The sequence below is a fragment of the Mauremys reevesii genome, linkage group 5, assembly GCF_016161935.1.
Source record: "Mauremys reevesii isolate NIE-2019 linkage group 5, ASM1616193v1, whole genome shotgun sequence".
NCBI classification, from domain to species: Eukaryota; Metazoa; Chordata; order Testudines; family Geoemydidae; genus Mauremys; species Mauremys reevesii.
In genome coordinates this window covers 121,672,777-121,698,346 of record NC_052627.1, presented here as the reverse complement: position 1 = coordinate 121,698,346, position 25,570 = coordinate 121,672,777, and the positions used below count along the sequence as shown (strand labels likewise).

Sequence of the window (25,570 nt, the reverse complement as noted above, 5' to 3'; positions counted from 1 at the left end):
TCCAGTTTTACTTGAAATCCTAATTTCCAGATAGACATTTAGGGAAAGAAAACACATACACACAAAAACAGAGATGCCAGGGACTGATTTTCATTTGAACATCTTATATTTATTTTGCTTCTTTATAATTATGCAAATCTCAGTGCATCTTTTCTTAGTTAACTGGGTAATGACTAGCTTGGTAGCCAACAGAGTGCTGCCTTTTGAGAAAAGATAGTGTTTGAAATCAGGGGTTATGCGTAGAGCCCGCTCAAACAGGTCTCTGTGCCAAAGGCTTTGTTTTGATACTAGAAACATTTCCACTACAGCAGACTCTGATGATAGTCATGTGCGGGATTAGGAACTGACTCCATTCAAATAACAGACAGCTGTTTGGAGTGAAAACTCGTCTCTGTCAGTTTGCACTCAAAGAAGGCAGAAGCAAAAAAAAACCAAAAAAAAAAACCCCTTAGGCCTGGGAATCATTGTGCCTTAATCCCTCCTTTGGCAGGAGATAAAACTAGGGCTTTCCAAGGCTCTATAATTTCTTGCATTGACCTGGAAAGAGATTTCTCTATTCACTGGTCTGTAAACCTACTTTTTTATATTTACTACATGATGTACAAGGACTGAATCTCCAACAGAGAAAACATGCCATGAGGGGCCAGGAGCCTGGGAAGAAATTTAGTCTCAGTTTAAATAACTTAGTAAAACAGAGATACACAGTAGCTATGAAAGAGGAGGGCAGAGGATGTTAAAGCCATTCATGGATTGTTCTTCTAACTTACAACAGAAGGTTTTTTCATTCTCTGCTTCTACAGACTGAAGTAGGAAGGAGGGCCAAGATTTTCAGAAGCGATGAGTCATTTAGGTTGCTTCCCTTTCGAGGTATCCAACTCGAGACACTTTAAATGGTTCTGGTTTCAAAGGGTAGATGCCCAGCATGTTCTGAAAAATCAGGTTCCATTAAATCGGGTCCCCAATAACTAAGGCATCCAAAACTTGCTAGTCTCTTCTGAAAGCTTGATCACTGATATCCCATCTCCAGCAGAAACCTACAAGGAAAACATAAAACTGGACCAGAACTGCTAGTCATGCCTGAGCATGTACAACTGCAAACAGAATGAAAGCCCAGATAGCATGAACTGCTTGCAGAGCGAGTTTGTGTTTTCAGTCAGATTCACAGACAGTGCCCTTCATACTGGAAGTTTAATTTCTGGATAGTTCACTGAAAAAACATGCTGGGCTAATGGCCCCACTGCAAAAAATGGCAAAACTCCCTTTCATTTCCAAGTGACCCGGCTTTAGCTTTTTGCACACCTAGAGTCTCTCTTTTTTCTCCTGTCTTGTGGCCTCTTTAAGGCTCATCTTCTAAGAGACCCAAGAATAATATTTAATCCATTAGAAAAGAAGGAACTAAAGGGTCTACCCTGAGGGCACTGACATATTAACCTATAGGTCAAGGCCAGGAGAAACATCCCCTGCAAACAAGTCACAACATCCAGCAGTCAAAAGAGATCAACAGAGTGGAATTATTAAAAAAAAAAAAAAAAAAAAGAAGGATACAGAGCTGATTTTACATAACATTTTCCCTATTTTGTTTTGATTGGAAGCTGCCGTGTGTTTCCCTGTGGCCCAATGAATAACCCTCTCATCATACCCAACGCCATTCATGTGTAGAGGTGAAGCTATGCCTGTTTGCCATATTTGGAGGCAGTGTACTCAGCAGCTTACAGGAAGGAAGGTCTTTTTTCTGAAAAAAAAAAGAAAAAATGAGAGTCAGGAGACATGGCTTTGTACTCCAAGCTCTGTGCCCCTTTCGGTGAGGCCCTGGATAAGTCACTGACTGTGCCTTAATTTCCTCATCTGTAAAGTGGGGATAATAGTGTTCGTTCACCTCTCAGCAATGTTGTTCCAGGTTTAGAAGTTGCCCCAGCTGGTGCAAAAGAAGGTATCAGCAAAACTGTAATATATGAAGACCCCAAACAGTTTAGAACTGAAAAAAAAGGAGATCTGTTATTTCGGTACAGGATCACCTAGACAACTCATCAGACTCCATCTCAAACAACCTCCTCACTCCCACCCCACCATGTCCCCACCTCACTGGACCATGCTCAGTAGAGCCTTAGCTATTCTATAGCTATTCTCATGTTGGCCACCAGGTGGCAACAGGCATAACAAAAATCCCTACAACATTACAGAAACCCTCTGAGAACAAAGCCACACTTTTGCATGGCTCCTACTTTGATCCCTGACCCTGCAGCTGAAGTCAGTGGGGCTCCATGAGCACACGGGTTTCTGTCCCTGCACACTGAATTTCAAATTCAGGGCCTTAGATGGTGAACTCTTTGAGGCAGTGTGTCGGGGGTCACTCAGCAGCACATGCACCCGCTCCTGGTGAGACATGGTGAAGGACCCTCTTCAGCTTTGATGCCTCCTGTTGACAGCCCCTCCAAACCTGCAGTGCCTACCCCTCCTCCGGACTCAGCCCTCCAGCCAGGTCACTTATAACCCCAACAAACAAAAAGTCTAATGACCTTATACAAGGTCTTCTGCCCCAGTCTGGGCTCAATAGTCCTTGCTTCCTGGCTTCAGGGGGCTTTTACATCCCTTTTCCTGGGGGTAGGTAGGGGAACCCTCTACTCCGAGTTCCAGGCCAGTGATTCTGTACTAAATAGCTCAAGTCTGCTCCCTCAGACTCACTGTGACTTCCCTGGGCTGCTTCCTACCTTCATCTGCCTCCAGGCCCCTTCCAGAGCTTTCTCTTTGTGAATGTTCACACACGGCAACATTTAGCACAGAAGCAGTTACCTCTAACAAGCAGCTCTTACAGGGACTTTCAAAACTTTGGGAACTAGTTTCAGATTACTTTACAGCCATTAATGCATTAAGTCTTGCACCTCCAAGAAGCAGAGGATCATTAGACCCATTTTACAGACGGGGTGTGGGAACAACAGGGAGGTTAAGGCCCATATTTTTTCTAAAAGAGTTCAGAAATGTGTGTCTTGATTTTTGGATGCCAAAGTGTCTCAAGCTGGGCACTAAGTGTATGTCCACACTGCAATTAAAAACATGCAGCTCTAGGGCCCTGTGTAGTGGGAGGGTCCCAGAGCTTGGGCTGCAGCCAGATCCGATCCGAGCCGGATCATCCAGAGCCCTGCGAGCCCAAGACAGCTGGCACGAGCCAGCTGCAGGTGTCTAATTTCAGTGTAAACATACCCTCCAGATGCAGGGACCCAAAATGACTGGACGCTGAAAGTTTGGGTTTCAATGACTCATACAAAGTTCCTATGTAGAGCAGGGTGACATTTTGCAACTGAATTTTGTTTCTGTCCACAAAATAGGTGTTCACTGGAAATAAAATAATGGTGGGAAAATGTCATTTTCAACCTCTCTTTTTCAAATTTTTCAAAGGGAAATTTCGAAAGAAAAAAGTTATTTTGTTTTTAACTGAAATTTTAGATTAGTTTTGATTAGATTTTAGATTAGTTTTGGTTCTGAAAACTGATTATTTAATTTTGGTGTTTTGTTCCCCATCTTCTCCTTCCCGCCCCCACTTCCTTGCCACTGAATACAACTGAATAAATAAGGGGTTTTTGCTTCCCACTTTTTCCTTTTCCTTCTCTCCCCATCCCCCTGCAACTTTTCAAAACTTGTTCACTTTGGAAAAGTTATAGAGAGGCAAAAAGAAAAATGAAACTGTAACTGTAACTTTTCCAAAGTTGAGGAAGAGTCGAAAAGTTAGAGTGGCAAAAGAAAAAGGAAAAAAATAGAAAACAAAACAAAATCTGGACATGGTTCATTTTGTTGAACTAAGTGGCAAAGAGAAAAAGTGAGCAATGGGAGGGAATTTGGGGGAAAGCAAAACTGCAAAATGTTGATTTAAAGAAAATGGTGAAAATTCTTGAATAAATAAAAATTGTTCCAATTTGAACTCTGCAACATAGAAACCAACTTGAGATTTTGAATCTCCCCATTTTCCCCATCAGCTCTATTTATTTCTACGTGACTTTAGCCAATCTCCTATTTCCCATGATTGTTCTTTAGCCATAGTGTCATCCTTTTCAACAGAGCAGCTACTGCTTAGGCAGAGTAGAACTGAATAAAGGATGCTGGCAGAGCTCTAACAGTCCAACTCTGCCTTTCATTTCTCCTGTCTGCTTTGCAGACCTTAACATTATTTGACTTTTAAAAAAAGCTTAATTTAGTTTTGTTTGTATTAGATGATCTGTATCTGCAAGATATTACCCCATCAATATTTCATGTTGAGGGGAATCTAAACCAATATGAATGAAAGCTAAGCTTGTTAGATGGCTTGTTAGATGCACAAAGTATAAATTGAAATAAGGGGACTGCTCTGTTCAAAGAATTGTTTATTTATAGGGTACTTTTCTAATCTTTATATTTAGACTGATCAAAATATTTGCTGTAGACTCTCAAAACCCACAAGACACAACAGAAAGTACCCTCCTGTAAGTTCACAAATCCTGGAACATAATGAGAAGGCTATATTTGTATATTTCATAATCCCCCCCACATGCCAGGAGTCAGGATTTTCCCAGTGCTAAAAGGGGAGATATTATGGAAGACCTGAGCTACCATACATCAAGTGCATGTGCTCTGAATATGGAAGACATATGGTTTTATCCCTTCATTTACCTACAGGAGGTTGCTATTGGAACTGTTCTGGTTTTTGTAGGGATACAGTTCATGCTCTACTAGATGGTCCTGTATAGGTCTAAAAATGGAATCACAGGGCAACAAGGATTTGGATATGACCGAGCTATCTCTATGTACATAGATGGCCCTCCCTTGTCCTATGTGAGACCTATAGAGTCCAGGTTGTACAATGTCACTGAACTGTAAATGATGGGCTTGGTTTGCTGGGTTTGTGACTCCCGAATTACCCTGAGTTCACACACAAGCAAACACTCCAAATGAAAAAGAAGCGAACTCTGGGGTAACTAACGGCAGCACTTCTCCATTCCCTTCTGCTCCTCCCTATTCCACCTTCCCCACCAGGGCTGGGCCCTTACCTTTGGATGTGCAGATGGATGACCTGCATCTCATCCCCTCCCATCTGACATGCTCCTCTGGCCTGCATTCCAGTCTCCGGGAAGGGCCTGCTCTTAGCATAGCCTCCTGATATTGTTTAGGGATTGCTTTGTCCTACTAATCCACCTTTCTTCAGCAGCAGGATGCTGCTCTGGATTTAATTAGTCCCTAAACTCATTCTGAGGCCAAGGTTCTCTAGAAATCCTGGGAAGAGCAGGGATGTTCCCGGAGCAGTGATGTTAAGATACTATGGGCAGATCTTCAGCTCCTGTAAATCAGTGCAGCTCCTTTGACTGCAGTGGAGCTATGCTGATTTATACCAGCTGGGAATCTGGCCCTTCCGTGTAATTTCTTGTGACTAGGTATCCATTTTGTACTTTATGTACTTGTGATCCTTTGTGTGAGGATGGTAGCACTAGTCTGAGAGGGAAAAAATAGTAGGAGGTAATGTTGAGCTTAAAACTGGTTGAATTCTAAACCCTTCGCTTGCTGACGAACACGAGCAGCAGGTAAACATAGGCATTGTCCAGCACCTGCAGTCTAATGCTGCGCACAACTATACTTATCTGTAAATTAGCTCCGTTGATCTGACACCACTGCCGCTGCTTGTCCACCCCGAGACCCCAACCCATCTCCTAGCTGTCAAACCCTCCAAGATATCCCTTGACAAGTGAGCCCCACTTACTCCCTGTTGTTCTCAGTCTGCAGGTTCCATCTACCTGGAAATGAGTTAGCCTTGTAGCGGGTACCAAAATGTTACATTTACTGGCATCTGAGAAAAGCTTTTTCTCCAACACTGGAAATGTATTTAAGTTTCTCCTTGCAGTCAGGTAAAACACAAAAAGATATTTATAAAACCAAAACACAGTTTAAACTCATTGTACGTGTAGGTCGTGGAAGCTCCTTCACTGGAGGTTTTCAAAAAGAGGCTGGATAGCCATCTGTCTTGGATGGTTCAGGCACAACAAATCCTGCATCTTGACCGAGGTCAGACTGTATGACCCTTGCGGGTCTCTTCTAGCCCTGTGGTTCCATGAAACACCTAATTCTTATCTGGTGCTTTTCATCAGTAGATCTAAAAGCCCTTAAAAAGGAGGCAAGTATCATTATCCTCATTTTCACATGTAGGGAAACTGAGGCACAGAGTGCTCAGGTGAAACCTTGCAAACACCAGCTATTGTGTGTAATACTACAGGGCATACTCCCAGGCTAAACAATAGCACTGGCTAAACTATAGAGCACGGTGCTAGTTAGTAAAAGTATGGACTATGTTTGGAACACAAAAAGAAGAGAACAATTTCTGTAGCTATTTTATGATGTTCTCATAAAAAATCTCAGTTTTAATCTAAGGGGTTGTTATTGGGTTTTAAAATATTATTTTGACCCATTAATAAAATTAACTACCTTTATTTTCCAGTTTTGCTTGTCTTTCCCTTCCATTTAACACCCATACTCAGAATCAGGATGGAAGAGACAAAGAAATATAAACTGATAAACAAATGTAGGCAGTAAAAGTAAAGAGTTTTCTTTGTTCATATCAACACTCTGATCTGATTTTTATAAACAAATCACTGAAAAATCTAGGTCAAGTTACCCAGGAAATTAATATGCCCTTTAGCAAAAATTTCTCACCCTGAATATGTATATATATCAGCAGTGAAGTATATTTTTCATGAGTAATTAAGACATTATGGGTTTCTGGTTATTCGCAGACGTCTTATGGGAAAATGAATTATAAAGTCACAAGAATAATAGCATTCAAAGAACCTTTCCTCTTACTGCAATATTGATTTTCAGAACACAAACAGAGGCTCAGAAAAGCTTAATCTTGGTACTATACCTATTTTAAATGCCAAATGTTGAGTAAATAGACCTCTGCAGGGATATATTTGTCTGAAAAGTCCTTTGGGATTAAAGAATATTAACCCAGTATTCAGCCTGAGACCTACTTTGTGAAGCTTCTTTGTTACTCTGTCAGCTATCTAAAGCCCTATATGATAGGTCTCAGCCCTGGTGATATTTATTCAAGTAAATCTAAGTATAAGAGTTAAGATGCAGCTGTTCTTACATTGTGGACATCTTTGGGTCTCAGTGTGTTTCAACTTGACACTGAAGTGCAGAACATCTCAGAAGGCTAATAAAGTATTCACCACTCCGGCCTTCAACATGTTTCTTAGCCATTTTCCATGGTCAATACTTTTTTTTTTTCCTAATTAATTCTGGCCGTGTATAATTTTGCTCAGGCTCATGAACCAGAGAGTTGTTTACTTAGCGCTAGTTTGCACATAAGACACAACTTCTTAACGCGGCTAAGTTGGGCTCTCTAGTTTGCAATGCCAAATCCTGCCCTTCCTCTGAAGTGCAGAGTGTTTATATTTTTGGATCACCAAGCCAAAGAAAATAACGTTGTTTTCCACCAAACAGGAAAATCTCTCTAGTTCTTTGCCTTTTGAATTGATCTTTGGAGTATCTTGATACCTGGTCATGAGTATAGAGGACAGCCTCAGGTCTGATTCTACTCTCCACAGTCCTGATGTAAAATGGAAAGAAAAATCAAGCCTCTAGAAATGTTGCCAGTGCCTGAGCCAAAGCCCATTGAAGTAAATGGGAGTCTTTCCACTGGCTTTGATGGACGACGATGGATCAGGTCCCTAAACGCAAGGGTGATTTATTTTTGGATGCTGTTTAGAAGTGCTTGCGGTATGTAATGTAGTAAAAGCAAAGTCTCTAATTAAAACTGTCAGTAGTCCAGACTGGAGGACAATGAATTGTTTACATGCACCTATTGTTATTGTACTATAATTACATTAGATAAATGAAATGATAAAAATGCAAAGTAATTTCCAAAGGAAAGATTTTTTTTAAATACTTTATTCAGACACTCTTCATAGTGTACTGACTGAAAAGCGGAGCAATGCACCAGCCACAGGCTGCAAAAAAACACCAGGCGGAAAGGCAATTCGGGTTCCCAATACTAGCCAAATTGGTCCACAAATGCTGTTCATCTCCTTGCACTCTCTCCCCTGCAATCTGAAGGTAAATAGGAGTCACAAAATCCCAGGAGCTTTTCAATTTTCCATAGAGTCCCTCAAATGCAGTAGCTGTTAAGAGGCCATGCAGGGTGTCAAAGTAAATATTATAGTCATAGTGAAAGTGCATGCCTAATGGACACAGATACCTGGAGGACAACTTTCCACCTCAGAATTAAGCTATGTAACCATATTATTTAATTGCTGGACCCACTAGGTTTAGTGTAGATCTGCTGAACTCAGATTCTAACAAACTGGCTGTTGTGATCTGGTTTCAATTTTTCGCGTGAGTGGAATCCACTTTAGTCCAATGCTTTTGAACTGTGAGTTGGGGAGTCCCTCCTGGAGAATACCATTCTGTTTCAAGATCACCTCCCTTTCCAAGAGTGGGGAGAAGAACAGGATGTTGGTAGGTTCAGTGTACTAATTTCTGAGACGTAATGTGTAAACCTCAAATAGTTGGGAGCTGTGATAGAGAAACACAAAAAAGTAAAGGTGCTTATGCAGGAGTTACTGGGTGGCATATTCTGTGGCCTCTGGTATGCATGAGGTCAGAATAAATAATCTAATGGCCCCTTCTGGCCTTCTACTATAATATCTATGAATAATCTAAACTATCTGATCCTAGGAGGTCTTCAGAACAGAACTGGAAAACGCATGTAAAAAGTCTTTTTCATGATGTTTTGGTACTTCCAGTGTGATCCCATCTGAGACTGTGCATTGTAGAGGGGTGTTCCAGCATGTAAAAGAAGGGATAATTCAAACTCTTTTGAACCTCAATAACGCTGCTGTCTCAGCAAGGTTAAAAATTCAGGGTGAAGTCTTGGCCTTCCCAGTGAAATCAATGGCAAAACTCCCATTGACTTCAAAGAGGTCAGGATTTCACCCCAGGTTTTCATTTGATCTGAACTGGTTTGCCTAGCACTATTAAGGAAGCCTCATTAGATAGCGGATGAAGCACTGATATCCTTCCTCAGCACCCAGCCAGATTGTCACATTCCATACCCGGCTGTGCAGGGAGAAAAAGGAGTCCCTTACTCTCCTGCCTGGCTTGTGACTCTGGACAGAGGAAAAAGAGCCGAAGCTAGTCCCCTGGTGCTCCCTGCTGTGCACAAGTAGGCAGTGAGAGGGTGAAGAGGGGCATATAATGAGAGCCATATAAGTACCTACATAGACAGTGGAAAGAGTCTTGGATCCCCCCACCCACTGCCCAGAGTAGCCAGTCAGGTTCACAGGAAGGAGTACGCTGCTCCACAAAAGAGGATGAAGTAACTTATTCCCTCCCCAGGGCAAGAGGTTTTCACTTCACAATGGCTCTCAACCTTTCCCGACTATTGTACCCCTTTCGGGAGTCTGATTTGTCTTGCGTCCCCCAAGTTTCAGCTCACTTAAAAACGACTTGCTTACAAAATCAGACATAAGAATACAAGAAAGTGTCACAGCACACTGTTACTGGAAAACGGCTGGCTTTCGCGTTTTTACCACATCATTATAAAATAAATCAACCGAAATAAAAATATGGTCCTTACATTTCAATGTATAGTGTACAGAGCAGTTTAAACATGCCATTGTATGAAATTTTAGTTTGTACCAACTTGGCTAGTGCTTTTTTAAGTAGCCCACAGTAAAATTAGGCAAACGTCTAGATGAGCTGATGTACCCCCGGAAGACCTCTATGTGCCTCCGAGATACCCATGTCCCTGGTTGAGAACCACTGACTTGGGGCACTGTAGCTACACAATCTAACCCTAAGTGATTTGCCCAACATCATAAAGGAAGTCTGTGGCAGAACTAGGAAGTGAAAGCAGATCTCAAATCCTAGGGCAATGCCTTAACCACCCTTCCTTTCTACAGAACATGCTCATGAGCAAATATTTTCAAGTGCAGAACAGTTACATACAAACCATCTGCTCACAAAACGTTATTTTTGAAGCACGCCATCGTTCCTGACACAGGCATGAAGAAAGTGAATCAGCAGCTCCACACCCCATTGCAGTAAGAGTCCATAACAGTTCAGAACAATCAGTCAAAGCACATTTTAACCAAGGAAAGTTCCTACTTAGAGTAAGAGTGATCAAGAAAAATGAGGCTTTGTTTCCCCCCCCCACCCACCCCAGGGCATTGGATAAAATCGATCAGAACTTAGTTGAAGTGTGACAGTGATGTTTAATAGGTAGAGCAGCAATCTGGCAGTACTCAGGTCTCTGGGGTCCTATTTTTGGCTCTGTCTCTGATTTCTTTGTTTTACCTTGGTCTAGTCATTTAACCTCTCTGTGCCCCATTTGTTAAATGTTGATAATGATACTTACCCTACGCGTACCTCGCAGAGGTATAATGAAAATGAACTCGTTTGGCAAGCAGTTTGAATTCCCTATATAGAAGATACTGCATACCCCAAGTGTTACCATTATTATCAGGTCTCCTGGCTTGCATTTGAAAAGTATGTCGTTTTATTTTAACAGCAAACACCAGCTGCAATGTTGTTTGTTTCCGCAGATGTCCTAATGCCTTTTTAATCACTTAAACTGACCATGAGAAATCATACACCCCCAATTCCAAAGGTAAGATCTTCTGCAAACACAGGGCTTGTTATGGTAAAGTATTTTTTTAAACAGAACACTGATTGATTGATTGTAGGAATGGACAGAAGGTCACTGTTAGCAAGACTGAAGAGAACAACCTGGGCAGAATCCAGAAATTAACGCAGGTAAATAAAATGGGACATTTCTATTAAAAGCTTTCTGAATAAGCAACAATCTTGCAAATAAATCCTCTCCGGAAGTGGAGGCTTACACGATTCTTTCCCAGGCAGGATACTATAGGGTAAAGGGGGTTACATGATGACTGCTTAGAGTTTTCCCATCAAATATTTGAACAGACTAAATGAAATTGCAAACCAAACTGGGCCAGAACAGTAACACTTTCTACATGCAATATTTATCTGGACAGGAAAGAAACATACCACCCATTTTTTGCAGGTCATTTAGAACTTGGTCTCTTTTCTTACCCATTACCTATTTTCCATTGAAGTCAATGGAAAGACTATCATCAGGCTGTGCACACTAATTCAGCAAAACACTTCAGTAGATGCTTAACTTTAAGCACATGCTTAAAGTCGTGGGATTTAGGCATGTGATTAAGTGCTTTGCTTTGCTTAACTGGGGCCTTAAGAGCAGAACAAATAGTGAGGGGGAAAAGCCTTGTGCAGATTCATTCAGACTGAAAAATCAATTTGCATTTGATCATAGTTACTTCCTGTGAATGCTCAATGGTTGAGCTATACCAGTGGTCTCCAAAATGGGGTGCGCAAGAGGATCCTTGGGGGGTGCATGGCGGGAGGAGCGTGTTTTTGTTTTTTGGTTTTTTTGCTTCAGCAGTTTGGGCAGGAGTCTGAGCGGCTTTTTTTGGTTTTTTTGGCAAAAATGGTAGAGCCGGCGTGGCATGGGGTGCGTGGCATGGGGTGCATGCTCAAAATGTTTTTTACTGATAGGGGTGCGCAATCAAAACAGTTTGCAGACCACTCAGCTATGCTACCATGAATTCTTGCTGAAAGCAAATACTTGGCTAGTCAGTGAAAGCAAATTTGGAACTGAAAATTCATATTGTGTCCATGATTCAAGTTACTTGCCCCCAGACACTGGGCGTTGCTTTCTCTTTGTATAGAGCCCTTCACATGATGGGCACTGCCAGAATTAAAATGTAATAATTAATGAATCAATAATAGCATGGTGCAAAACTGAATATCACCTATTTGCACTGAACAGTTTACAAGCTATTCATATAGCAAAACAAAATAATTATTGAATAATCTCAGATCATTGATAAATACAAGAATGTTGCTAGTTGCGCACGTATATTTTGTGAACAGAAAGTGAGAAGAAATTTGAGGAATTATTCAATCAACTCTACACACTTGAGTCTTGGAATGAGGAGAGGGAAGATGCCTGACCCAGAGACGTTGGGAGGTTGTTCGATACACAGGGGGCAGCTGAAAAGAAGGCATAAAAATGGGAGGAGGAGCGGGGAAAAGAAGAGATTGTTATAGTTGGAAGAGTGAAGATCATGAAATGGGAGACACTGAAAAATAGTGTCTGTGATGTGGTCAGGAGATGAGCTGCCATGGCCTTAAAGGCACGTATGATGGAGTGCCCACCTCACACAGGACTGGAAGGGGTTAAGGTGGCCAGGTAGGCCTATTAACTCCACAGGCTGCACTTGGAGGAAGAGCCAGGGAGCAGGGATTGATTGTAAGCAGGCTCAGCTGGGAAGGAAGAGGCCTATATAAGCCAGGAAGCTGGTAACAGAGAGGGGTTACAGTCACTCTCTGGGAAGATGGAGGAGGGTTTGAAGCTGGTACACCCAGAGCAAGGAGGGAAACCAGGAGAGATAAGAAGCAATCTAGGGAAGGAGCAGTGAGGGCTGAGACAGTAAAGCCCAGAGCTGCTGGGCTGAGGGTCCCTGGACTGGAACCTGGCGTAGAGGGCGGGCCCGGATTTCCATACCAGCCACTGAAGGAGTGGCACCTGATGCAGTGAATGGGAAGACTGCCCAGGACTGCTGAAGGAAAGGCTTTGATACCCTGGAAGGGGGGAAACGCAGAGTGACCTGGCCGGGGGGCTAAGTGACGATGAGGACACTGCAGTTTCTGGGGTCAGAGAGGGACTGCAGACCAGAGAGAGAGACCGTGTGATGGTGTGCAACCATGGGAAGGGGCGTTGACCTTGAGAGCTAATCCCCAAGTGATCAGGAGGGGGCACCATACCTGCTGTGAGTAGAGCACCTCGTCACAGCAAGGATGAGAAGTTTAAAGTTGATAAGGTAAAGGGAAGCCACTGGATGGATCCAAAGAGGGAAGCAACATGGTCTGTTAGGTGGGTAATGAGCTACATGGAACAATAATAATGTTATTAACAAACTCTGACCTAACTGCAAATGAAACCTAGCAAAGTCAGAAGCAATTCAATGGTAATCACTAGTGATAATTGGTGATTTCTGAATAGGGGTGGACTTAAGCGTGTGCTAAAGTGCTTTTTTGAATCAAAGCACAGGGCCCTGAAGTTTCCATCTTTCTATTCTGTGTGCAGATGTTGCTATGGGAGTGCTATAGAAAAAAGAATGGCTATATTTATATGGATATATAGATGACAGTTAATATAAATAGTGCTGTCCACTGGGAATATACCAATATTTAGCATTGCTCAATATAGTGGTTATGTGCTACAATTGGCTTCCTGAGTCCAGCTCTTACAAGATGTGACTGGACCAAATTTGTCGTGAGAGCTTAACTCCTAGGAAGAAATAACTTTACTTTTCTCCTGTTAAGTTGTTTTGTATCTAAAGTTACCCCATGTTCCAGAACAAGCAAACTGAACCCTATTTGTTTGTTCACATCTCACCAGGCCCAGCCAAGGCTGAAATAGCTGGGATATATCTGGCAGGTTGTAGCACACAGCAGCACTTAAAGATGCCTGGTGCTGCTGAGTGTGTGTAACAATAAGGCCTATGCAGTAAGAAGTCTGAAGAACTTCTTGCATCTGAAGAAGTGGGTATTCACCCACGAAAGCTCATGCTGCAGAACGTCTGTTAGTCTATAAGGTGCCACAGGATTCTTTGTTGCTTTTACATATGCAGTAAAAAGTAGCTCAAAGGCCTTGTTTACTCCTTAGTTTTTTCAGTATCCCCTACTTTCTTCTAGAATGACCCATGGAACTCAAAATGTGGCAGATTTACCCTCACAAATAACATGATGTCAGCATTCTCAGGTACTAAATTAGTTCTTTTCTCAGTAACCATCGAGTCAGCAGCACTAAAAATTCTTTCAGAGTAAGCCCCAGTGAGTGGGCAGAAAAATATAGGCAGGCTATTTGTGCCAGCCCAGGCCAAACGTGTTTCTTTTCACACTGGCCACACAAAGAGCAATGTTTCACCAGGGGTTAGGAGCCATATGCTCCAGAAACTGCTGCTAGAAATTGCACCTGCCACAGAAATAACTCCAGGGGAAAGAACACATGGGCTTACCACTCCTAAGTGTATCAGGAGGAAGAAGCTGATCTTGATGTGGTTTTTCCATGGAGACATCTGTAGCATGGGGTCATGGAGAGAAGGAATCAGCAAAATGTACAACCTCTCCCTGCAGCTCAACACTTAAAAACAAAAAAAACCCTGTGGGGTTTGGGAAATGCATTGTTGCTGTTTTGCATCAGGCTTTGTGGGAGTACTTATCATAAGACTACCATATTCCACAGCTATACTCCCACGGACCACTTCTTATGGTGGAATTTCACCCATGTGCAGAGACCCAGCGTAAGGGCAGTTCCACTTCAGCCCTTCTGCACAGAGTGAATTTTACTCTCTAAATTTCTCTACTATTGTATTTAGTAATAAGGGATTTTGTAAAAAAGAAAAAAGCTGCAGAAATGTACTTATAAATGACATTTCCCTGTTTTCAGCCAGTTCAGAAGGTTAGGGGTGTTTTCCTTCTGCACTGTATTTGTTTATTTCAAGAGTTTTCTACAGAGTTACTCTAATACTGTATCCAGTTCTTATTAAAACTGCTTCAATTTAGCGCTGAGCCCATTTAACTCGATTAGGTTGGATCAATAAATTACATGGCTGTTTTTGACAGTTCTGAAGAATGTGTACAGGAAATGTTGCTTTTTGAAGCAGTCAGTAGGAAGTACCCCAGACACACAGATGGATAGCATGTGTCCTACCAAATTAAACGGAGCTGGCACTGTGCATGCAGGACAAAACACACTATCCTTAGTACTGAAAATCAGTTTAAAAACTACAGGCTTCCAGGTGATGACATTGGTGTAACCTAATATCTCCACTGATGATATACACTTATTTCAATTACCTAATGATTTTTTGTTACTATATTGCTTTTTTGAATGTAATTACACGTGGAAGAAAAAATGTAAATGATCATTTTCTACATACTGTAGTCTCTGTTTTCATTTGGTGTCTTGTTTCATTCATTTTCTTGTTTAAATGCTGTTCCAGTCCACTACGTTTGCAAGGTTTTAAACAAATATATGATCCCCTACAAATTAGGAATTAGGTTTCTGGTTTCCTGTTGAAACTGATTGAATCTAATAAACCCCTACCCCATTGAAAGATCCTGACCCTGACTGAAGAAATCTCTTAAGCGTGTGCTTATATTCACCCATGTCCAGGAAAGCATTTAAGCATGTGCTTAATATGATTTCAATGGGACTTAAATGTACTTAATTCCCCACCCCAGATTGGGGCCCCTGTGGTGCACCTCCTACTCTGAGGTGCTGACTGCCTTCAACTCTCAGTAAAGCACACAGGATCAAGCCTCACTAAAACAGATGCTAAACAGGTCTAGTTGTGCAGTTTACCTCTTGGTCAGCACCCTGGGGATTGGAATGGGGACCTCTAGAATTAAAAGAATGAGCTGTGACAGAATAGAATGAGTTTAAGAACCCAAGGCTCTGCAGGTGGTTGCTGTAACTCAGATCCTCTGTGGATCAGCACTGAATGGGACCTGTAACACACACACTCACCACTGGATTACACAATATTGATTTTTTCCCTCCCTGCATTTGCAGCTGGTTCTATAAACTCCCTTGCACTCTCTGTGAGTGCTGATTTCTGGGAAGAAGGGGCATTAGAGGGGGTTCAATACTTCTTTATCTTTTTTTTTTTTTAGTTGAGATGTTTTAAACACAAACAAAATCTGATTTTTTACTCCTAAACCATGCACCTAAAAACAACCACCATAAATCAGGAGAAAAGTAAACCCTCAAAATCTTAATGTGACTTAAAGCTAATCAGGATAAGGTACTAGACAATACGCTGAAAGAACAATTGAGCATTAGCAGGGGATTGACTAGATGATCTCACAGGTGTTTTCCATCTTGTATGCCTATAAATCTAGGTGGTCCTTCTGAAAAACAGCATGGCCATAACTTGTTTTGGTGTTTGCCTTGGTCATGTACTTGTATGCCATCATGTGTAAAGGAGAGAGGAACATATTATTACCCCCACGTTTTCCAGATGAGTAAATTGGGTCCAGAAAGACTAAGACTTGCTCAAGGTCCAGGATAGAGCTGGGAACTGAACCTAGATCCTGCTGGACCTGCATCCCTATCAGCAATGTTTAGAAGTTTTTGTAGTCAGCTGGACTGACCTAGATAAAAAGTGTCTCATTGGAAATGTACCATCCTTAGAGAAGGTGTCATGTAGCCAGGGACAGTGGAGTATACTGAGTTTCTACAGCCAGACAATGTATGGATATTTTTCCCACCATCACACCACGTGGGACATTAGTGCCACTTCACATATTTAGGCAATAAAGTATTTAATACACAGCAGCAGAAGTGAGACTGTAATAGCACTGAAATCAGTTTGGCACAGAAGGCACTGGCAATCTGCCTTGGTAATTGAAACAAGAAATCGACATCGGTTACACTTGCAATTATATGAGTCTAGTAATAAAAACTCCCAAGGACCTGCATTTGACCCACTGCAAAGAATGGTTTCTTTTTTGAAAAATGTTGCAAAACAGTTAATACACCAGGATATACCTTTTTTAGCTATTTGTTTTTAAACTAGGAGGATAACTTTTCGTGGCAGTTATAGGCCTCTGGAGTTTCTGACCTTCTGGTGGGAGGAGTATAGATTATTCATTGTTTGAATGACAGCAGCTCTGATTGGGGATCAGAGCCTCATCGTGCTGCCAATCCTCATGTGCTGCATCCTGCCCCAGGGAGCTCATGATTGGTGACAAGATGCAACAAGTGAATTAAGCCAACAAATGTGGGGATGGGGACAAGATTGTAACAGTAAAACAAGCGTGTATTTGCAGAATAAGCAGTAGTCTCAAAGAGAATCCCTTCCCATGGAAGCTAGTTTGGATGAGAACTAAACTGCCCTTTGCCTCCCTACCTGCAATGCTCTGACTGTATCAGAGATGTTTTCAGATTGGACAAATTTTAGAGCACTGTCCTGAATTGCTTGTGGGATTCTAATCAGTGAGCTAATCAGGCAGACCTACTGTCACATGAGCCATTAAGTCCTTTCCTTTCTCACCTGACTATATGTGTGTGGAAGAGAAGGACCTTCTCCTTTCTCATGGCTTCCATGGTTAGTGGTGATAAAGATGACTTGCATGTTCTCTGGGTCGGTGGGAGAAGAGAACCTTCAAGCCCCTTCCCCTTTGTGCGGATAGCGGAAGAAAAGTCCTATAGGCCCAACCACATGGTACAAGCAAAGAAGAAACCTGTATCCCAAGACCCAATCCTTCCTGTTGAATGTGACTCAGAGGAGTCCTGCTAGCCTAGCCCATGTCCCTTTAGCAGGATGAGGTTGGAAGAATCCCCCACCACATTAGAGAAAGAAGAGGCAATGGCCTGATGGTGCTGGCTGCTCCTGCTGACCCCAAGTTACCAGGGAAAGAAAGGGACCCAGACCAGTTGCACAGGTAGAATGAAGGCAAAGCTCAATGTCTCCTGCATGAGATGGACCATGAGTCCATATTAGAAATATCCAGTTGACTAATATTTTCAACAAAAATTTTTAGGCATGACTCTTCATGGCTTTGAGTTGGAAGAGTGGCAGTGGCCCCTGGATATAGAAAGGAAAATGTTGACATGGGGCTTATACAAGCTCCCAGCAACTCTCTCCAGATCCTCTGTGCCCCAGACTATGGAGACATTTAGCTCAGGGTCCAAACGTTACAACAGGACCTTATCTAAGGGTCTGACTGATGGACTCTCATGCCCAATTTTGCTATTCACATCTGTCTCCATTTCTATTTATACACAATTCTAAAATGAGTTTATTGCCCATTTAAGGAACCTTTACAATTGAAAATCTCCTTTTACCCACAGTGCCTCAGGAGCAGCGGCAATGCAGGCTAACCCACCCTGTCCTTCCAGCATGCCCCAAAACCTACTGGTGGGACTGCTTCGCAAGACGGAAATCTCCACTTCAGCCATTAACCTCTGCGCTGAGATTGCCAACAAGGGATCCTGCGATTTATCCCCATTGGAGGATGGTTTTTAAAATATGGACATTTGGATCTTGGTGACTGTGTTCCGGTAGTAATGGTTTTTCACCACTACCCACCTGGTCTGGTGTCAAAGCAATGATTAAAGATACCTCTACACTGCAGCTGGGGATGTGAATGGCAGCTCTTGTAGATGTACCTGCACTAGCTCTACTTTGATTAGCTCACTAGAATAGAAGTGATGACACCAGGGTACAGACTTTGGCGCTGGCTGCACAAACCAGCCTGAACCCCCTGTATACATACCCTCTTGTGCAGCCCAAGACATGCCACCATGTCCTCACTGTTATTTTTAGCAAGCTAGCTAGATTGAAGTTAGCACTGGTACATCTAAACAAGCTGCAAATCACACCCCAGTTGCAGTGCGTAAGGCCTTATTTACACTAGGAAGTTGTAGCTTTTTACTATACCGGTATAGCTAAAGCAATACAATCCCCACTAGTGTGCATTCAGCTATACTGGTATAAAGGTGCTTACACTGGTATAGCTTATTTCAGGTTTGCAAGAGGAATAAGCCCTGGTCTACACTTACAATGTAGACCGACCTACCTACATCACTCAAGGATGTAGCTCCACAGTTAAGCCGACCCTATAGCTCCACAGTTAAGCCGACCTAACCCTGGCATAGACACGGCTAGATCAGTGGAAAAATTCTTCCATCGATCAAGCTACCACCACTTGGGGAGGTGGATTACCTACATTGATGGGAAAATCCCTTTCAATAGCGTAGGAAGCTGTAGCACCCATAGTGTAGACATGCCCAAAGTGTTACGAGTATAAGTATACAGTGTGGCAAAGTTCCTCCTCTCCTCTAGTAGGTCCTGTGCTTATTGGCGGATTTCTTCCCCTCAGTGGTTTTTCCCTTGGATGAAACCCATAGTCTGGGTCAACTACTCCTATGTCTGATTAGGAGTAGCGGGGCTAGGGGGGAACCCGGGCCCGCCCTCTACTCCGGGTTCCAGCCCAGGGCCATGTGAATTGCAGCAGTCTCTATAGTGCTACTTGTAACCGCTGCTTGACCGCTACAGCTCCCTGGGCTACTTCCCCATAGCCTCCTTCAAACACCTTCTTTATCCTCACCACAGGATCCTCCTGGTGTCTGATGCTGCTTGATTGTATGGTGTTTTCCTCAATCCTCCAGTAGTACCCCCTCTCAGTTCTTAGTTCCTTGTGTCTCTTGCTCCCAGCTCCTCATTCGCACTTCCTTCCTCTGGCTCCTCTCCCTTGACTGGAGTGAGCTCCCCTTTTTATACCAGGTGCCTTGATTAGCCTGTCCTGATTGGCTGCAGGTGCTCCAATCAATGTAGCTCTCTCCGGTGCCTTCTAGAAAGTTCTTAATTGGCCCCAGGTGCCTTGATTAGCCTGGAGCAACTGCCATTTTGGTTCCCATGGTACTAGGGATTTGCTTAGCCTGGAGCTAACATACCTGCTCCTCAGTACTTTCCTGTAGCCATCCGGCTTTGCTCCATCACAACAGCTATAGCTCTGTCCACTCTAGGAGTTGTACTGGTATAACTATGCCAGCGAGGGAAAAAAATCACATCCCTATCTACATAGTTATGCTGGTACAAAACCTATATATAGATCAGGCCTTGGAGATTAAAGTCTCCATATCCCATTTCCAAGAGTATGAAACAGCCTGAAACAATCCTTAAATGAATATGAGAATGATGGATTCCCATACAACTACTGCCTAGAAAAAAAAGGCGCATTCTTAGAGGATTTCCATATTTAGTAATTAAAGGGAAATCATCATCAGAATGAGCCAACTATGTGAATCCTTAAGAATAGAACCAGAGCATTACAATATAACAATATGTGGCTATAACATCAACAATATAAAGCCATAAAGCCCATTGAGGGTTTCTTCTCTTTTTATGTTACGTAAGTGAGAAAAGGTGATCTGCATGTTTCTGTAAATCAGAGAATGTTGCCTGTTTCCTGATTCTGGCACCAACTCCCCATTTAAATTTCAACCAAAATGTTACAGTACATTAGTTTTCATAGACTGCAGGAAAAATATGTAGCACAGGGCTGTTAGCTGCTACAAAACAAAACAAAAATGGCTGTCAAATAATATAATACAAACACACATAGAAGAACCCATGCTTGGACTGAAATAGAAAACCATGTCTTTCTTTGCCATGTTTCAGAACTGTTGTGTTACACTTGGGATCACTCCCGCCACCTATTTTGAATATAATTGGAAGACTTCATTTGAAGTCTGATAGAATTTCACCCCTATTCAAGAGGATGTCAGTTCCAATAAGTATCTTTGCTGGACAAAGAAAAGCAGCTAAAAATGAAGTAGCGAAGGGCATACCTGGAACAAGTGCTCATTTTAAAACAACTAGCTGCTCAGCCATCTGTGGACACAACTGAGCTGCTTTTTCCCATTAAAGCAGCTTTCCAGTATTTGTTCAGATAAATTTTGTTGCCTTAAAATGTTCCGCTTCTTCTCTCTGCATTGCTAAGTTTGAACAGCAAGACAAACCAAACCAGTTGGAGGATTTTACTCCACCACTGGTGGCATCAAGATATTTGTGGTCAGAGTTTTTCCCCAACCAAACTAAAAAGGTACAGGGTCAAATGCTGCTCTGCTATACACCCTTGAAACCACACTGATGGTAAGTGATGGTTGAATTTGACCCTTCCTGTGCAAGCTGCTCCTGACCACACCAGCAAACATAACAGAAGTTTCACTTGCTTGAATGACATTGAAAACTTGGTATCTTTCCATATTTGTTCACTGTGGTGTTGTAAGCCAAATAGTAAAGAACTTCTAACTTCCATTCGTGATCTATAATATCAACATTATTTTACATTTGTCCAACTTATTTCTGTCCTTTGCACACTCTTGATCAGGAGAAGGGTGGAGGTCTAATGTAGCCTTGCAAAACTCTATTCACTCATTTGCCCAAAGTAAGTCTCTGTAAGTGTGTGAGTTAAATACAGTATTTCTCTAACCAACAGTGGTGTTAGGTGGCTTACTTTATCAGTGTTTATAATGTACTTATTATATATACACCTTATATATGCATATATTGTAATCATATATGTAAAGTAATAATAGTAATGGTCTAGGTTTACTTGGTTCTGCCTCAGTGCAAGGGGTTGGACCAGATGGTCTCTCAAGGGCCTTTCCAGCCTTACATTTATATGACTAATATAATAATTAATGATATGATTAATTTTTTATTACTGTTATCTGAAAGTGTAGTTGTAAGCACAGTCCAGACAGTGTGGACAAACAGCTTTCTGCCTTGGAGTTGTTTGCAAAATGTGCATTATGGATGAAATTCACTCACATAGAGAGGGCTAGGCCATGGTATCCTCATCACTTAGCTCCCGCTTTGAATGTTTGCGTGAGTTAAATAGGCTTTGTACTGGTCCCGGGCACAGTGATGAATTTCACTGTATTTATGGCATGTGATTGGTCTCTTAAGTCAGGTGGAATTGCTTCTGCTCCCTGGTTTGTTGATACATTTTTTAAACCTGACCAATAATGAATGACAACATGATGAAGTAGGAATAATCAGCAGAAAATAGTGACTAGAGAGCCCTTAGTTCATGCATATATATCTGGTTCAGATGCACGATATGGGTATTGGTGCAGGGTGAAATTCACACCTGTACAGAGAGCCAATGCAGGGCCTAAGCCGTGCCTAAATCCTATGTTTTCTTCTTCTAGCCTTGGTCCCATACTTAAGGGTTGGCTCATCAACTCCTTCACCAGGGAGCACCCTAGTTCATATAGGGTGTATCAAGGACTCATTTCATAGCTTTCTTTGGCAAAGTTGTACAGCCACCTGGCAGCCTGATGCCAACACTCCTCCTTTTTTCAACTGGGCTTGGGACCAGCTATGGCGGAGTTCTTTCTCAAACTAGGGCTTCAGTGGGACTTAAATGTTGTGCTGGCCATCTGCACAGGGTGAATGCCACCTATAAAGACCAGCCAGTCCCTCATACAAAGACCTATTCATGTGAATGATCATAAACAGTGAATAATAAGAGGTGCGAACATAGTCAAACCATAGAGTTGTCTGGAAGCTGAATGGATGGATGCTCACAAACACTGATTTTGTAGTATTTTGCATCCCACACTGTGTTTATATATCAGTTTATACAGAGGATGATGTATAAAACATGCACACACAGAGTGATTATTATGATTATCTTAGCATACTTGTGAAAGTTGAATGAAAACTAATGTCAGACTCATTTTGCATTCAACTATGGCAGAGCAAGAAATGTGCCTGCTAATAAAGGCAGATTTGGCAGCTGCAGAGCATTGGCAGTGGTACAAGATTTCTTAGCAAGCTACTGAATAGCTCCAGCTGTGCAGAACTTGAAATTTATCTTGAAAGTACTAAACGACAGCTGTCCTGATCTGCTGGACCACTTGCCTGTCTTAGAGAAGATGTGTTTTTTAAACAAAAAGTGATAAGCGTATGTTATATTTTGCCTCTTTTATTGGCAAAAGCACATGTGGGAGGATAGCTAGCAGGTATGATCAGATAAAAGCCGGTATGATGCTTAGCAAATGCTATAACAGCGCACCTTCTGAACTGTGTCAGAGGCATAAAAAGATTGCTGCGAGACACATGGTTTGCATTATGTCAAGGTTCTGATGTTTGCCCTACTTAATAAGTCATTGTTCCTGTGTCGTCATGCTCGGTTAGGCAGGTAAAACAAAATGCTCTTTACTACAACAGCAGTGAAATTAGCAATGAGAGAGCAAACGATTGCCACTCTCCAGCCAGATTCCTTTCACTGAATAAATGTCTTTATCTTGACAAACAAATGGCAGTGATATATAACAGGGCAAAGAACTAATTGGTGGCGGTTGTATATTGTGCTAGATTAGAAACAGTGTTAGGCCCAATCCAGCAAAGCACGTAAATACATTCTGAACTTTATGGGCAGTGAATTCAATGGTACTCCTACACATAAAGTTAAGGACGACTTTCATTGCTCAGTTGTGGAACTAGGGCTGTACACTGCTTCAGTCAAGCAGTAAATGCAACAGCAAACGATTAAAGCTTCTTCCTGTTGACTATTCAACTTCCTGCTGTTGAAGGTCAGTGAGACTACTCATGTGCTTAACCTTAACCACGTGCTTAAGTGCTTTTCTGAGTCAGAGCTTTCGTTAGTTTTCATTCTATTGCACCTTCATCATATCATCATCTGGACTCTCCTCATTGACTTTTGCACAGTAATGCATGTAGGGAGGCCTGAGAAGGGAACAGAGCTAGAAGCTGTGTTGATGGAGGACAGATGGAGGTGAAGGGAGATCATGGGTAAGGAGATAGTTTAGCTAGAATACTAGTGGGTTTGGAAAATATCCAATTAAACATGTTCATCTTATGGGATCGCTGAAGAGGGTTGCACTGGAATTAGCAATGGCAAGATATTTAGGGCTTGTCTACATGGTGCACTAGTCTGCACTGTAGGAGTGTTGATGAAGCCTGTCAGGAGAGGGATTGTGAGAAGTAGCAGCGTGTGGGATGTGTCACAGAGAGAATCAGAGGAAGCCAGACACATGTTCAGGGTGTGATCATAGGGCAGGAAAAGGGACCAAGATGCCTGAGAGACCCAGGAGGGAGGATGAAGGAGCCCAAAGGGCTCAGCTATAATGCGGGTAAGATGCCAACAATTTTGGGGCTTATCCAAAATGACCCCTGACCTTTTCTGGGTCATCTGTGTTACTAATTAGAATGTATTTATTCTAATCTAATCTATTAGTATGTATTCTTATTATTTAGACTGTGGCAGTGCCCAAATTGTCTGAGGCACTTTCCAAAGACACAGGAAGAGACAAAGAGCTCATAATCTAAAATGACAGAGACAGATAAAGGGAGGGGAGGAAAGCGACACAACAGACGAGCAAAGTTGTTGAGGGACAATGGGTACATCTTGTTAGTGCCAAATTTGATTAGAGGAACTACCACAGTCTGAATAGATAAATGAATAATAATGCATTTTAATTAGTGATGCCTTAAACGGTTCAAGGGTAGGTTTGGATCAACACCAGAAATTCTGGATCCTTACCTCCATGGTTCATAGGCCTTGTGCTCACCCCTTCCTAAGAAGCGAATTTCACCCTGACATATTCAAGAAATACTTACTCACGTGAGTAGTCCCAGAACGTTGAATAGGAGTATTCTGATGTCTATAGCTTATTCCTGAGAGCAGAGGCTGGATCCTGCCCTGTTTCATTAAATGAAGAAAAACAGCTATTTGGTATGAGCATAAGATTTCTCCTTTGATTTAAATCCTTCTTGCAAGCGCGGCAATTTAAACAGGGTGGTCCATCAGCCAAGGATGAAAGAAAATCATTAAAGAGAAGAGGAAAATTCACAAGCTGGTGGAATTTTATTACCAAGGGAAACTGTAAAGAGATCTCTGGTGTAGGAAACAACAGGGCTACACACTTCCTCCACTGCAACTCTGCCTGATCCCCGTTGAGCAAGCAGTGACAAATGAAAGCTTCTTCAAGCACCCTGGAGTCAATATGTGTTAGATGCCCCCCCCAGATGCTCAGTTGTGCTGAAAAAATAGGGAGATGTTAACATGGTTCCAAGGCTGTTTTAGCTCCTTTTCCAAAACTAAGACATAGCTGAGTCTGTCATTCAAAAAAGCGATAGTACTTAAAAGGAAGATTTTTTCCCTTTAACTCTGAATTTATGAGGGAAACATATAATATGTATTAGCTTTACACACAACAACGTAAGTGTCACCACCAGAACCTCTTGGCAATTATGCCTCAATAACTCAGTGTCTTGAGTAACTGGATGGCTCAGGGGATTGCTAATGGGGTATGAAGTCTTTCAGCACCAGATTGCCAATTTGACTCCAGCCCAGATTGTTAGATACTGAGGGCCAGAACTTTAACGACTGTGATTCAGTGTGGCTCTGTGGCTGTCAGGAGACTTATGTCTACTGACATCAGTGGAAGATCTGGCCCTAGAACTTGTTTCCTTCTGATGCCTGTCCAGCAGTCTATGTACGGTGAGTTGGTGGTCTCAGGTATTGATGCACTAATTGGCAGCCTCTGCAGATGTCAAAATTTGACTTATTCTGGGCAATGAGCTACCCTCTCACCCTTATTAATTGTTTCAGGATTGCAGCAGGATGGTATGGGAAGGTATGTGATGTCACTGCCTTTGCTAATACCAATTCCATTTTTAAAATAGCAGGTTTCAGGTTGGTGCCTTTTGCCAGCAGTACATTCAATTAAAAATGGATTGTCCTCTTTTCCTCATTTTCAGAAGTTTCTTTGCCTCCTATTTCTCTCCCAATTATATTTCAGTTCAGCTCCCTTATCATTCCTCCTTGATTAGCTGTTGCACCTCCACACTTTTACTGCTTTTGTAGCTTTCTTGCTGATTGGCAATTTACGGATCTCACAGCTCTGTGGCTTCTCAGATGCAGAAAGGAGGAGGTGCTTTTCCAAATAGGTATCACT

At 42.2% G+C, this 25,570-nt stretch overlaps 1 long non-coding RNA gene across 1 annotated transcript; it reads right to left on the bottom strand.

Moving 5' to 3' along the window:
* Window positions 1–460: 460 nt before the first annotated feature.
* Window positions 461–19,234, bottom strand: LOC120407155. The gene is made up of 4 exons (XR_005599819.1): window positions 19,183–19,234; window positions 1,877–1,942; window positions 1,640–1,732; window positions 461–1,034 (listed from the first exon to the last, which is right to left on the bottom strand). It is a non-coding gene; the product is annotated as an uncharacterized LOC120407155 (long non-coding RNA).
* Window positions 19,235–25,570: the final 6,336 nt, after the last annotated feature.